The sequence below is a fragment of the Bombina bombina genome, chromosome 6, assembly GCF_027579735.1.
Source record: "Bombina bombina isolate aBomBom1 chromosome 6, aBomBom1.pri, whole genome shotgun sequence".
In the NCBI taxonomy this organism is placed as follows: Eukaryota; Metazoa; Chordata; class Amphibia; order Anura; family Bombinatoridae; genus Bombina; species Bombina bombina.
This window is the reverse complement of record NC_069504.1, coordinates 315,765,252-315,777,607: the sequence shown is the minus strand read 5'-3', so window position 1 is coordinate 315,777,607 and position 12,356 is coordinate 315,765,252.

The window sequence follows — 12,356 nt, the reverse complement described above, 5'->3', positions numbered from 1 at the left end:
ATAGAAGTGCTAATAAACATTGCTTTCTGTTCCATTGTGGGCTGGATATTTATTAGTAATTTGATTTCCTTTCTGTCAATTATTTATTTATTATTTTCTGAATCCTCTGAGCCTACACAGCATGACTTCCTGCCTCCTGATTGTAGTCTGAACCAAAGTAACAATTTCTCTTGTGTGTGCTTTCTGTTGGCAGTCTGATTCCATATATTATGCTTCCTGTAAAGCCACTTTATAGGCTGACTTGAGCCTTTACCTTGTCATGGTATAATTCCATATTCTCACAGAAAGAGAACCATTGTATCGGTTTCTTCCAGCACTGAGCAGGTATTGGTTCAATCTGCCATGCCCTGTTCAAGATCTGCATCTCGTCCATCCTTGATCTGTTTGCTGATCGCAACCTTGCCTACCACTTTTTCATCTGCTATATCACTGCCTATTCTGCCATTAATTTCACAGGATGTCACAGGATTGAGGCCTACAGCACAACAGTCTACAGAAAGGAACATCAGCACTACCAATCTGTGTGGAGAAAGGGAGGTACTGCAAACTAACAACACGCCAAGTAGCATTTACTTGCAAGGGATCTATACTTTTAATTGGCTCTCATCCTGCTGGGTTACTCCCAGAGGAGAGGTCTTCTATAAAACTCTGCAGCTCACTCTAACAAATTGCTTGGACATTGCTGTGAGTTTCTCAAGTTCCCCAGCTCCTCAGGGCCGGATTGGCCTACCAGGATACCAGGAGATTTCCCGATGGGCTACAGCAGCTGGGGCTGGAAAGCAAGAATTTAAAGGGGTGATTAATGGGTGAAGTTTGGTGGCAGGATGCCTATATAACATCAATCTGGCATTTTTATTTAATGCAAAATAACAATTTAATTCTGAATAAAATATCTGTGAAGGAGTTTCTCAGTAAACCCCTTTGATAAAAAATGGGGTGTGTGAATTCTACCAACTCAACAGAAAATAGGACTGGTATTCATATTTTTCCAGGGCTGCTTTTTATTCCCAGTCCAGCCCTGCAGCTTCTGCTGCTTTCTGATTTTCTAGTACCTGTGTTATTATCTGAATCTATGACCTCTGCCTGTTTTCTTTGGACTTCGTCTCCTGCTTGCTCCGTTCATCTTAAAACCTTGTTTATACTGCCTTGCTGTGTATGACCCCCAGCCTGCTAACTAGACTTTGTTTTCTCCTGCTCCCTTTGTATCTAAGCTTGTGTGGATCAGGATTCAGTGCATTACCTAACCTGCTACTCTGGACTGACCTCTGCTTTAATCCTTCGCTTCTGCACAGCAATACTATCACCCAACACCATAGATGGCATTTGCCTCACCCTGACATACCTGTGTCGTTTTTATTCTGTGTTTTTTTATTTTATTGTGAACTCATGAGTACTAGATACTGCATATCCATTGGTTCACTAAGTATCTCCTATGCATTCAGTGACTTTTGCTTACTTTATGAACCCGTACATCAAATGTTTTCATTCTATTTCTTTTCAGTGACTTTGTTAATTCTGATTAAAATTATATCCTGGGCACCCTTCCTTCTGTTCTTCCTGGTTAGATTCTGATCCTGTTAATCCTTTTCTGTACATCAGCTGCATGTAGTTTGAAGTCTATACCCGTTGAACACTGCTGCACTGTTGATCCAGGACCTTAGTTTGGAAAACATTGAAGATTCCTGTAGTAAAGGAGCCAGTAAATCTTGTTTTAATAGATGACAAAAGTAAGGTTGTTATCTTTGCTGGCTTTCTAAGAGAAATATCTGATTGTGTGCCATTATTAGTGCTGTCTCTATTACTTTCTAGTCATGTACCTTTTGATCTTTGATTGAAACTGAAAACAAATATTTGCAGACATGTATTTCTGTAGGAATAGTAGCCAGGGCTGGTGCTAGGATTTTTGGCCACATAGGCGAGGATACATTTTGCCGCCCCCCCCCCCATTACATACCATTCTAGTTAAAGGGATATGAACCCCACATTTTTTAGAGCATGAAATTTTAAGCAACTTTCTAATTTTCAAACAGTTGTTGTGCTGTATAACAAATCAGACAATGCTAGTGCTGCATAGCAAATCAGACAGTGGTTGTGCTGCATAACAATTATATATATATATATATATATATATATATATATATATATATATATATATATATATATATATATATATATATATATATATATATATATATATACACACACACACACACACATATATTGGATTTATAGCACTGGGGAAATAGATACATTTTACATTGAGAAAGTTAATGTCCCAACAAAAAAAGGAAAGTTATGGATTACTGTTGTGGGTTAAAATTCACACACACATACACACACTTACACACATACACATGCACACACACATACACACACACTTATACACACACACATTTACACACACATACACACACTTACACACATTTACACACACACACACACACACACATACAAAAACTTACACACATACACATTTACACACACTTACACACATCATTTACTTTTTTGTAAAATTAAACAAATTGATAACATGTTATTAAATTAGATCATCCTTTTCCTAGTTTCTAGTGCCCTGACTGATGGCAGAAGGAATGTCACACTAGTCATTTGCAAGGTCCTGAAAAGGCATCATTGTCCAGTTCAGGCTGTGTCAGTACTTCTTGGCCTGAATGGAACGCACTATTTCAACATTATGCTGCACTTGGGAAAGATGAAAGATAAGGCTGACTGTCTCCTCCAAGAACTCTATAATTTTAGATAATATCCTATTTCAAAGTAATTAGTTTAATGGGGCGTAACAAGGCACTTTGCTGCCAGCCAGTAACAATGCCTTACGGTTGGTTATTTAAGCTTTAAGAATTTAAGCAGACTGGTTACCCATATTTCTGAAAAACAATAAGAGGTCCATAATACAATACAAAGAGCTGGCTTCTCCAACTGTTTTCTATTAACTTCAAAATACTGTAAAGCACATAGCAAGGTGCTCAGAAACTTGAGGTTAGAGAAACCAGACACCTTCCTATAGCAACAGTGTGGGAGAGGTCACAGGACTTTCGTTTTCTACAGAAGTTTTTTTTTTAACCCTTAATGCAATTATCTACAAAAATGTGAGTTAAAATTACACTACAGCATAATATAATCAAGATAAAAATGAAACACAGACTCTCAGAATTTTAGCAGTGAGCTGCCCAACAAAAATCTTGGCTGAGTCAGCCAGTGACCTTAGCAGAGGAGCCTGTGCAAAACAACTCTGTCTCTATGACATTTAGGAAAGTCAATAAATCCTTATAGACTAGTATGCCCCTCAGAGACCCCCACGCCATTCCTATCCTACCTCACTACATCGGTCGGTCTCTCTATCTCGTCTGGGGGCTGGACGGCAGCATTACTCACACTCGTCTCACCCGTGGCTCAGCTCTAGATGGTGCTGTGTGTGTGAGTGAGCCAGATGTCACGTGGAGTCAGGCGATCCCACTCCCGCACAATTTTCTCCCTCGCTCTCAGAGTGAGACATTCTTCTTAGATAGTAGACAGCACAGCTGCTGTGCAATTGAGCTCCGCCTTCTCCATGCTCTGGCTGACATCACACCACACGCACGCCGCGCGTGGCATGCCCACATCCACATTCCCATCGGCAGCCTGTATAATAATAATATGAGCAATAGCCACTGCCAGGCCAGCCCAGCGGGACAGGAAGACTTTAGAGTATAGGCGCAGGGATAGCCAGCGGGTGCCGCGATTGTCAAAAACTAAGTTCTACAACAAAAAAAATGAATAAATAATAAATTTAAATCCTTACAGTCGGCACCGCTCTTAGCGCCCTCCAGTTAGTGCGCCCTAAGGCGGATGCCTTTGTTGCCTTATAGCAAACGCCGGCCCTGATAGTAGCACTAATTCCCTTTTGCAAGAATCAGCTTTGGGATCCTCAAGAACATGTTTTGAATAGCTCCTTATGGCTTGAACAAAACATTCTCACCCTGAATCAAACTTTCCCAATAGGCCTTTGACTAACTTTGATCATGTCATTAAATCATTTATTGGAATCAACAGAATGCTCTGTCCTAAATTTAACACTTCTATGGGGTAGTATTGCTGGGGTGTTGCATTGATGGTTTTCTTAGCATTAATGTAACAGCATCTGTTCCCATCTCTTAAGTGAACATTTATAAGTTAAGAATTGGGCAAAATAATTATACAATAATTCAACAAGGATTGGACAAGGGACAAGACACTAGGCAAGTGCTGCTATAATACTGTGTTTTATGTGTTTCATTGGTTCCCTCTTTTGTAAAAATGCTCAATATCTTCACATTCCTTTTTGCTACCTCTTGCCTCTATAACAAATTACTTTACTCAGTTACTCCTTCCCCCTCACCACCTGCACTGTTCATTAGCCCATATCTCTTAAACTCACCTTACTTTTGTACTCCTGAACTTTACACATTCCTAAAGACTCTCTCTCTCCACCAGCACCTCATCCCAAAAACAGCCTCTTTACTGCAAATCTGCATCTCATCTCATGTAACTCTCCCTCTTGCTCATACTAGCAATCCTGGTCCCCAACAACTTTCTAGCAGTGCACATATATGTGTGCCTTTCCATAGACTCACAAAACAATCTTACTGACATTCCTCTTGTATCTAAAGCCACTACCCACTTTACTTGTGCACCCTGTAACTCTCTCTCTCTGTTTGCCACAAGCTCACTTCTATCCATGACCTCTTTATCTCTCAAACATCTGGCTTTCACAGAAACCTGGCTCTCTCCTTTAGACACAGCATCCACTGCTGCACTGCCACATGGGAATCTCCACTTCAGCCACACTCCTAGGTCTGGTAATAGAGAGGTAAAAATAGGTAGTGTAGGTAGTTTAACATTCTAACATTCCAGTTCCTGTCTGAGGTACAACTGTCTCACCATCTACATAATGATAACTAGATTGACCTCCGGCCTGATCTTTATAAAACTTCTTTAGCGTTAAATTTGTATCAACTTATTTATATCTAGTAAGGTGTTAAACAGGTCAAAATTTGCAGAAGGAACAAATGAAGTCCCAGGATTAGGACTTTAGTCTCTTCTTGGCAAGGTACAGCGCTACACTGCCCCTATTGGGGGTTGTGTGGCTAAAGATGGTGTCCACAACCAAAAAGGTAAAAGTTACAATCTAAAAATCTAAAACTATAAAAATATGTTAATGTATATAAAAAATCGTAGATGGTAGAGTTCGAAGAAATAAAATAAAATATGTAGTAAAAATAACAATTATTTAATTCAAAATACAATATAAAAACAATACAGGCAAGTAAAACTCATGTACACCCTATGTAAAGAGTTGCACAACAATCTATGCTATTTCCTAAGGCCTAGATTTGGAGTTTGGCGGTAGATGGCCTGCTAAGGCTACGCGTGGTTTATGTCTAACGCACGGCATTGTTTGACTCCGGTATTTAAAGTTAAAAAAAGACCATCTAACGATGCTCCTAACGCGTGTATGTCACACGCGGAATCCAGCCCGCGTTAGACAGTCTCCCATAGAGATCAATGGAAAATAAAAAAAATTGCTTTTTTCACCTAACACTCGATCTCGCGAGAAATACGCACGGCTCGGTCATATGACGCATACCACATCATGCACAACAATAACACGCCGCAAATGTCACAACAACAATCAATCAACAAAGCACACAAGCATTACACATTCACAAGCGGGGGGAATTTTAATAAAATTTAATACGGGGAATACGCATATACTTTAAGATGCGGAAATACGCTAAATAACAACAAGGAAAAAAAAATACATACACTAGCAAAATACTCGCATTCAATATCACTATATATTAGGACAAACATACATATACAACACTTCACTAATAACACACCATCGCAAATTCACATTTAAAAAGAATACTATTGGTCAATGTTATAGAAAACGACCACTATGACATCATCGCATTCTACACATTCCACAAATACTAACTCAAAATGAGCATGCGCAAATTCACACACCTAATACACATTGCAAAAATATGAATTGCTAATAAAGCACACATGAACACAATTTACAACGCAAATAGGTACATCATTAAACATTTACACAGGGTATATAAGCACCACACAAGCATGGCTTCTTTGACTGTGTTGCTGGTGGGTCTTTGGAGATTGGAGGTTTAAGATTAGAGAGTTTGTGCATTATTGTGAGTGAGTTAGTGTTAGTGTGAGAGAGTCAGTTGTAAGTGTTATCGTGAGTGAGTGAGTGGGAGTTAGTGGTAGTGGGAGAGAGTCAGTTAGTGGGAGTTAGTGAGAGTTAGTGGTAGTGTGATAGAGTCAGTTAGTGGGAGTTAGTGAGAGTTAGTGGTAGTGTGAGTTAGTGAGAATTAGTAGTAGTGTGAGTTAGTGAGAATTAGTAGTAGTGTGAGTTAGTGAGAATTAGTAGTAGTGTGAGTTAGTGAGAATTAGTAGTAGTGTGAGTTAGTGAGAATTAGTAGTAGTGTGAGTTAGCGAGCGAGTGATTTTTCTGTACACTTAACACATTTACACGCAAACACATTCAATACATACATACACTTATCAATAACACTACATACACTCCATACCCCATACCCTCTCATACTACACTCCATACCCCATTCCCTGTAATCCCATTTACTCTTATCCCATACCCCATCCCATACCCATACCCTAGTTACATTTAGTTTACATATCCTCCTTTTAGTCTTCTTCTTTTTGTTTATTTAAATACTCCTTACCCTCTTTGTTTTTTTAGATCCCTCTCACACTTTCAGCACTTATTTTGTCTTTTTAGTTCTTTATTTTGAACCCCCTTCATTTCATCACACTCACTTTTTCTTTGATTATTTGGGGTTTAGTTTAGGGAACAGATGGAGGGCAGGCAGGGGAGAGGTAGAGGGGGGAGTAGAGGGAGGGGGAGAGGAACAGGGCAGGAAGGGGGGCAGGAAGGGGGGCAGGAAGTGGGGGTGGAAGCGGTGGGTGGACCCAGCCACTTGGTTCAAGATGAACAAGTGGCTGGGCCCAGTGGCGGACAGAGTAGGGCTTCACAGTCCGGGAAACAGAGGGCATTGTCACAGGGGAAGGCCAAGGCGACTAGGGAGGCGAGGTTTTCGATGGACGAGAAGGAGGCCCTCGTAGAGGCCTATATGGCCAGGTATAGGAGGCTGCAGCACCAGAAGACCACCCCGACTGAGAAGAGGAAGCTCTGGCATGAGATAAGGAATGCAGTCAATGCAGTGGGTGGCCGGAACAGAGATATGGACTCTATAAAACATCGATACCGGGACTGCAAAATGGATCTCAAGAAAACGTTAAGCCTGGAGGCCCGACATTCCGCAGGAACCGGTGGCGGCCCTGCCCTGGAAATCGAGTACTGCCGATGGGAGGAAATGTTGCGGCCCAGCATCTCCGAGGTGGATGTAGTCGTATCGGAGGAATTGATACCGGGAACCTGCCACTCTCATCTGACGGTAAGCTCATTTAAGAATAAATTCACATACGAATGTATTTCAAGGGACACTATATGCAAACCTTTACTTTCATGAATAAGGTAGCGAATACAATTTGACAAAACATTCAAATGTACTTATATTACCTAATTTGAATCATTCTTGAGATATATTTTAATGAAGAAATAGCCATGCACACGGTGAACCAATCACAGGAGGCAGCTATATTCAGCTAACAATCAGCATCTTCTAAGCATATCTAGATATGCTTTTCAGCAAAGAATATCCAGAGAATGAAGCTAATTAGATAAGAAAAGGACATTAGAAAGTTGATTATAAATGTATGCTTCTAAATCATGAAAGATAAAACATTGGGTTTCATGTCCCTTTAAGGATCAGATTAATGCTATTACGCTGTTTACACGCATTCACAATTACTTTGCGGTTAAATCAGTATCTAGGCTATAGGTTAGGTGTGCATTTAAACAGACTGAAAACAAACGCTAAAACATTCAGATTTAACAGAGATATCACAAACACGGTTTAGAAAATGCGGAAATCGTATTGATTGTTAGATTTCAAAGTGGATTAATGATTCTGCTTTTGTAATTGTATCGTAAGCTAAGTCATTTAAAGCTTGATTTGGAAATATGCTAATATATACATTTTTTATTTGTTCAAATATACAGAGTCTGGGGAGGAGGCAGCACAACAAATACAGCCTCCTCCATCTCCCCGGGATGAGAGTGGTGGGGAGGAATTTCCACTTCGGAGGGAAGAGGCCCCCCGTGACGAAGAGCGCACGGAAACTGATGAAGAGGCCCCGGAAGCAGAGGAGGAGCCCGCGGAACCAGAGGACCCTCAAAGACCCGCACCCCGCCATGCACGGGCACCCCGCCGTGCACGGGTACCCCGCCGTGCATAACAAGAGGAAATAGCGGAGGTGCGGGTTCTACTAGACTACATAGACCAGATGCGTAACTCCTGGATACAAAATATAGAAGGCCGAACTAGAATTCTTGAAGGACAAAACCAAATAATTGAAGGACAAAACCAAATAATTGAAGGACAAAACCAAATAATAAACATACTTAATAGAATAGAAGAAGGGCAAAACAGAATCATTAATCTACACCAAGAGATGTTTAATTTTTTCCGGGAGGCGCATGCTGGTCTGCCTCCTGGTCCGCCTCCTGCAGCTGGGCCTCCTGCTGCTGGGCCTCCTGCTGCTGGGCCATCTTCTCCTGCCGGGCCATCTACTCCTGCCGGGCCATCTTCTCCTGCCGGCCTATCTCCTCCTGCCGAGCCATCTTCTCCTCCTCAGCCATCTTCTCCTCCTCAGCCATCTTCTCCTCCTCAGCCATCTTCTCCTCCTCACCTTGGTCGTCCCAGTACTCTTCCTTCCACTCTTCCCACAACATCTCCAAGGAGAACTCGTCAGAGTCGGCAGTTGCCCCTCCCAGAGCCTCAGCCCCGTGGGAAGAGGGGAAGGAAGAGGAAGTAAGTATTTGTTTTCATGTTTAATTTTTTTTTATTTAATGTGTAATGGATAGGTATGTGATGATGTGGTTTTCATACACTTGTGGACCACACTCTGTATATAATCTACTTCTATGGGACCGGGTCCATGGAGGCAGATTGTTTGCAGAGTGTGGGTTATAAGTGTGTGAAAACCACATCATCACATACCTATCCTTGTTCATGATATTGATTGGTTTCTGTGATGTGATGTCCAAACTGTTTCCCGAATCGCAAACAAAATTACCATTACAATTATCCATGATGGCATATTACTGTTTGAATGCCAATAACACAGCTTAAAGGGACAGTCAGAAAATTATTGATTACAAAGAAAACACTGTATTACGCATTATCAAGTTGGACACAACAAAACATGGAGAAATATGTGTGATTTATGTGCTTACCCTTGTATCTATGACTATGAAAAAATGAACACTTATTTGTTGTTCTGACATAACAACATTTTAGATATCAATGATCAATACATGGTAAATAATATGCTGTATGAGCACAAGGTTTAACATATCCAAATGCCCTCTAGTGGTCAAATTGTATAATGATTACATGCACTCTTCAAGCTCGAAGAAATGAGCACACGAACCTCATAGGTTTAGCTAGCAAATTAAAATAAACACAGACAAATGATTAATTGGTGAGAAAACTTTGATATCATTGATATTCCAAAATTGACTTTTAGAATAATGCAAAACATTATTTGTTTTCTAAACTGTTCCTTTAACAAAATTACATATAATAACATATATTTGAAGATTGTTGGTATATCTACATGTACTTGTTCAAACAAGAAATATTGAAAACAGATTTATATTGACGTGTTAAATAAAGTCTATTTTCTTAAAGAGACATTATTGTGTTCATTTATTTTCAGAAAGACATTTGTTTTAACAATGAATATGGTTTAAAGTCCTTTTAGGAGTGGGGGGTGAAAATATGCTAACAATAATATATTTGGAGATTAACCAATGTGGAACTCATACATGATACAAAAATAAACATTTGCATTAAAGGGACAGTATACTATATTTTTAACAGAACTGTATGTAATAGACACTACTACAAACAACAAGATTAACATATACTGATATCAATATTACAAAGCTTTAAACACTTTCAAAGAAAATAGGGTTATCTCTATTGAAAATATAGATGAACCCCCATTACAACCGTAAAACAAGACAATACCCCATCATTAACATATGAAAAGACCCTTTACACAAACAGGAGAAAGCTGGAGATGGTACTCACATGAAACTCAGAGGCTTGGCGAGGAGTCTGAAAATTACTTACATTTTCTTAGAACAGAAGCAAAATGAAACGTGTATTTGTTAAACAATGGACTATCTAACTAGAGACAAAATAAAAAGTTTTGATTTATAATGTGAGTGTCTAATGAACCTTTAATAGAATATACGACGAAATTACATTTAGAAGAAGTCGGCATCATATATTTAGCATATGATAAAGATAAATGCATATTGATTACTTTATTCTAACACAATAGCGCATATTTATGAATTAGATATCTTTAACATTAAACACAACAGTCATTTTACATAAAAAGGAACATATTGTTGAAAAACATATTAAACAACATGGACTATAGAGATTTGCACTTGCCTCGAAATATCTTATGCATGAAAACATTTTGCTTTCGTTCGTTTATTCAACCAGACATCAAGCAAAAGAGAATGTGGTGGTCTTTATCAGCTATGGGTCAACAATGTAACATGATGCAAACAATCCATATTCGCAATGTTTTTAAACTTGGCTTCATTCACAAACGTGTTTAACGTGCACAAACAAATATTGCGGGACTACGTAATACAATCAGACGTTTTTTTACCTTTGCATGTGACGTCTTAATTAACATGGCGCTTCCTTGATCACGTAAGAACGCAATCTAATAAAAGGCACATTCCTGATCACGTAAGAACGCAAACAAAAAAAAAGGCGCATCCATGATCGCGTAAAAACGCCATCCAATAAAAGGTGCATCCTTGATCGCGTAAAAACGCCATCCAATAAAAGGCGCATCCTTGATCGCGTAAAAACGCCATCCAATAAAAGGCGCATCCGTGATCGCGTAAAAACGCCATCCAATAAAAGGTGCATCCTTGATCGCGTAAAAACTTCAGTCAATACAAGGAATCATTGGACAGCCTGGCAGGTGACGTCTTAAGCAACATGGCGCATCCGCGATCGCAGAAAAACCGCAGCCAATACAAGGACTCAGTTGACAGCTTGGCATATCACTAAGAAACGTATTTATATTTTTGAAACTAGTATGTGTCTAGATTGATATCTAGGAATGTCACCAAATCATGATTCATCTTTTCGGACTTGACTGTCCCTTTAACTATAGCTATGGTGTATATCTTTAACATTTAAAAGATACACATGAGAAATACATATGCCATTGATTTTTTAAGATATGTTTAGATTGTTTGGGAATAACAATAATGACACATGTATTGATCAAACGGGTAATTTATTCAAGTTGAAATATGGTCAGACTACCTATAGCCATATATGGGAGGAGAAGTATTTTATAACAATATTTGGAAAAACATATTCCTCATCTAAAATATGCGCATTACACACAGAGATTGATTTGGTTACACTTTTACAATAAGATAGAATAGAAAATGAAATACATGTGCTGTCAACATTACAATAAGATTGTTTATTATTAAGATTATATGTCCTTGTTCATGTAAAAATGGAAATACATTCATTAACAATTGTGCTCACCATCACTTAAAGGGACATGATTTTTATTTATAAAAAGAGGATACACAGAGACAATACTATTTCAAGAAAATGAACACTTTACAGGGATTATATCATTGTATCAATCCTCAGATCATTTGTTAAAGGTGCATCAATTCATGCAGAGTTTATAAATACACACATGGATGTGAAATTTGAAATATACATATATAACAATCTTTATATACATATATAAAACAATTACTATGCTAATCATAATCATGCAATGATAAAGATTTTAGATAACAATATAAAGACAAAAAAAAAATACATTGGAGATGTTAATCTTAAAGTCATTTAGAATTGTATTACATATATGATTCAGGAAACAACATTATTTTGGGTATGTCCCTTTAAGGATCAATCAGATAAAATAGAGATTTCAATCAATGACATGAATAAGGAGGACAAAAAATCGTGCAATGACATGTCTTTTATTAGTATGTCAGAAAAAAACAACGTTTATAAATAATATGGTAAAGATCTGGAAAATGGAGACATATGACAAGGTAACAGAGTGCATCACAGTCCATGAAGAGAGTTGCCAAGGGCCAGCATAGCCCCATTTGAGCCATATGACAAGGTAAC